This window comes from Triturus cristatus, chromosome 2_2 (assembly GCF_964204655.1).
Source record: "Triturus cristatus chromosome 2_2, aTriCri1.1, whole genome shotgun sequence".
In the NCBI taxonomy this organism is placed as follows: Eukaryota; Metazoa; Chordata; class Amphibia; order Caudata; family Salamandridae; genus Triturus; species Triturus cristatus.
The window spans coordinates 1197254060-1197258571 of record NC_140582.1 but is presented as its reverse complement, the minus strand read 5'-3'; positions in this window follow the sequence as shown (position 1 = coordinate 1197258571).

The window sequence follows — 4512 nt, the reverse complement described above, 5'->3', positions numbered from 1 at the left end:
TCCTTAGCAAGCCCATCAAAAAAGTTAAACCCAAGAACTTCTTCATCTCTTCAACATTTGTGGGAGTCCACCGGGTAGCTCTAGAGTGTGGCTTAAGACTGGCACTGTTGTCCCTCAAAAACTGTTCGGCATACAAATTAGTCTGCTCAACAATCTCTGCCAAAAACACATCGTCCATAAACAACTGAAAAAAATTTACAGGCAAAAAGTTCTCGGTATTCACTCTAGACCCTGGAACACCAGTAAACTCAGGAAATTCCGGCTGCACCATGCCAGGGGCAACCCAGAGGTCATCACTTTCAACGGGAAGACTTGCAGCCCCAGCCTGCAGCCCAGATGTCTCTTGCCGCACTACACCAACGGAAAGGCTTGCAGCCCCAGCCTGCAGCCCAGATGCCTCTTGCCGCACTACACCAACGGGAAGCCTTGCAGTCCCAGCCTGCAGCCCAGATGTCTCTTGCCGCACTACACCAACGGGAAGCCTTGCAGCCGCAGGCTGCAGCCCAGATGCCTCTTGCCGCACTATCGGCACATCAGTCTCCTCCTCTAACACAGGCACTTCATCCGCACTAAGAGTATCTTCATCATCCGATGACCCCATACGGAGAGAAAACTCACTGCCAGAATCGTCCCCTGCCCCCTCTCCCTCAGAAGCAGAGTCAGTCTCTGACCCAATATCAGAGGAAGACTCAAACAGCAAACCAACAACCTGCTGAGCAGTCATCCTGCGGCTAGCCATTATACCTACTAAGATGGAAGACTGCACAAACAAGTCAACAACAACCAACAATGTGCAAACCAAGTAAGTAAAGAAATGTGTACCTTATATCAATAAGATCAATGTACTCAAAAACTATACAATCCAAAATCAAAAGAGACAGCTACACTCACCAGAAACAAACTCTGCAGTGACACAGCAAAGACCAACGATATCAAACTAGAAAGAAGAAAAAAAAACAAATTACTCACAAGACAACAAAATACACATCGTGCACCAATGCAAATAGTTTTTGAAACTCAAAAACCAAACATACTGCTATTATTACACCATTTGCAAAAAAAAACAGGCAGAGAAATCAAACACATTTGCATTGTACAAAAAAACAGTCTCTTACCAAACTACACAAACAGCAAAACCACCAGAACCAAAACGTCACCGTGAACAGAAGAAAAGCCTTCACCTAGAACAAAAAAGTAAACAAAAAAAACATTACAATTGGAAATCACAAAAAATATAACAATAAACATTATAACATGCCATGTCACTACCCAAATGGTCAATCGGTTTGTGTGCCAGGTCAGGCAGAAAACAGCAGGAAAAAAAAGGCTATTCAGTCCCGGGGCAGGTGAGCCAAATACATATAACAAATTGCACCCTGGAAGCGAGGGGTCACTTCTATTTCTAATTGAACTAATTCCCTGGTGTCTAGTGGGCTTTTCTGCCTCCAATGGGAGCAGAAACGGCAAAAAAATAAAACCGATCTGCCCACAGAGGGGGCAGAAAAGTCTTCAAAACATTTAGGGGCCCAAGGAAGCGACCCTTGCCCAAGGGGTCGCTTCCTACAATAATATTTATATCCCTGGTGTCTAGTGGGCTTTTCTGCCCCCCCCCAAGGAGCAGAAACGGACAGAAAGACAACCAATCTGCCCCCAGGGGGGGCAGAAAAGTATTCTAAATAATTAGGCCGCAAAGGAAGCGACCCTTGCCCAAGGGGTCGCTTCCTACATAAAGAAAAAGACATCCCTGGTGTCTACTGGGCTTTTCTGCCCCCCCTGGGGGCAGAAACGGGCAGAAAGACAACCGATCTGCCCCCAGGGGGGGCAGAAAAGTCTCCTAATCACTTTACCACCCTAGGAAGCGACCCTTGCCCAAGGGGTCGCTTCCTACATAACGAAATAGACATCCCTGGTGTCTAGTGGGCTTTTCTGCCCCCCCTAGGGGCAGAAACGGGCAGAAAGAAGACCGATCTGCCCCCAGGGGGGGCAGAAAAGTCTTCAAATTATTTGGCCCCCCAAGGAAGCGACCCTTGCCTAAGGGGTCGCTTCCTACATAGCATAAACAATATCCCTGGTGTCTAGTGGGCTTTTCTGCCCCCCCCTGGGGGCAGAAACGCGCAGAAAGCGGACCGATCTGCCCCCAGGGGGGGCAGAAAAGACTTCCACAAATTTTGCCCCCAAGGAAGCGACCCTTGCCCAAGGGGTCGCTTCCTACATAGTAAAAACAACATCCCTGGTGTCTAGTGGGCTTTTCTGCCCCCCCTGGGGGCAGAAACGTGCAGAAAGCGGGCCGATCTGCCCCCAGGGGGGGCAGAAAAGACTTTGCCAAATTTTCGTCCCCAAGGAAGCGACCCTTGCCTAAGGGGTCGCTTCCCAAACTCAAAATACAAAATCCCTGGTGTCTAGTGGGGCATCCCTACTCCACGATCGCGACGCTGTGCGCGATCGTGGAGCAGGAATGCCCTGTATTGAGACATCGGGGGAGAGGAAATACTCTTTCCTCTCCCCCGATGCCTCAATACTAGAGATTTCACCGCCGCGGCCCCCACCAGACGCCAAACACCTACCTCTGCTCCCCTTGGACGCGCTGGAAGAAATGGATTCCAGCGCGTCCAACGCTTCCTGATGACGCCGGCGCGCGCTGTGCGCGCTGACGTCATCAGAAAGCGTGGGGGGGCTCGGGGGGGGTCGGGGGTGGCAGCGGAAGCTCTTCCGCTGCCACCCCCGTAAAGGGGGGCAAGATCGAGGCACAAGGGGGGGAGCGCCAGCGCTTCCCCCGGGGGCTGTCCTCATGACGGAACGGTTCCGTCATGAGCACAGCCCAACCGATGCTCATGACGGAACCGTTCCGTCATGAGCATCGAAGGGGTTAAATGTTGTCTTTTGTGTTTGTGATTGTTACAGCCCTGATGAAGTTCCTGTACGGAACGAAACGCGTTGGCTGTACGTTGTTCGTGTTTGAATAATCAGAATAAAAAGAATAACAAGAATAAAAGGAAAGAAATACTATACTATTTGGACTATTTGATTTAATGTGTTCAAACACAATGAGTGCACCTTCCATCTTTGGATTTATGCTTTGATTCGTTTCACATCTTTGAATGACGGATGTAGGAAGTGTTTTTGCACCTATTTGATAGATTATTAATAATACCTGTGTATTGGTTGAGCTGGACCTCGGTCGGTCATTCTGGTTGCTTTTGTTTCTTGGACTTACAGAGGTGCTGAAGGCCTGGCCACTTGGGAATCAAGTGACCAGTTGTCTTTTTTGGGGGAAAGAACACTGGCACTGGGGACCTAGTTAGTAGGAACCCAGTGTGCTTCAGACAAAGTTGCATCAAAACCAGGCACAACGTAGGGGGACTACTGCAACAAAACCTAGTTTCCTACAAGGGTTCCCTCTGTGTCCCCTCCATGGGGCCTAGGTGATCAGGGTATCCCTACCTTGCCCCTTATATTTAAAAAAAAAAACTTGTTCAGGACAGGGGGCTGAATCCCAGAGTCCTGTAATGGCTGGCAGCCAATCAGAGCGCTAGCTCCCACAGTAGTCTGACTCCCGCGGGAACAAGATGGATGATTGGAAAGAAAGCTCCCTTGGCCTATCATAATGCTCTATTTTAAATTGCTGCTTCTGCAAGAATCGATCGACTCTCTCGCCGATCCAACCATCCAGATACACTTTAATCTTTTAACTTCAACTTCTCAAAAACTACTGGAAAGATTTACACCAAATCACAAATAGCACAATCTGTGGACCAAGATCCAGCTTCCTGACAAATTTGGTGTCATTCCGTTGAGCAGTTTTTGCTGTAGCTGTGTCTAAAAAAGTCTATGGAAAATGCATGGGAACTTTGCATTTTTGGAACCCCCTTTTTTCTCAACCTCCTCTTGATGGACCATCCCGAAACTTTCCATGCACAAACTAGTAAAAAAGTAGCACCATTTTGGAACGCTTTATGGAGATTCATCAAACGGAGCCAATTATTGGTACACAAAAAATGTTTTGCTGTAGAACAGCTGATCTACATATACGCCCCACCAATCAATTTCTCACAACATAAAAGAAATCGCAATGCACAGAATGCTTATGTTGTCTGTGGAACATGACAAGAGACTAGAGCACTTGACGTCATCTGGTGGTACTTGTCATGAAGTGCACAGAGTTATTAGAACATTAAAAGTTCTCATTATTGATAAACCTGATTGGCTGGCCACAACATGGAAACATGCTTTGGCATCCCTTACAGGACTCTGGGACATGAAACACAATGAAATGCATTGTAGTGTATGGCAGGTTTTAAATGTCACAAAAAGGAGCATGTTAAAATGGTGCTAATAGATTTTACTTACAATAAAAATCATTTGTTGGTGGTAGCATACTTATTTTAGTAATTGTGCTGTATTTCTAGGTGATTTTGCTCTGTGAAAAATGTTGATCTTCTGCTGGGATTTCATGAATGATATTTTTGTCATAGAGGTTCTGGAAGGTGCTCTAGAAGCAAAAATTAGAGCATA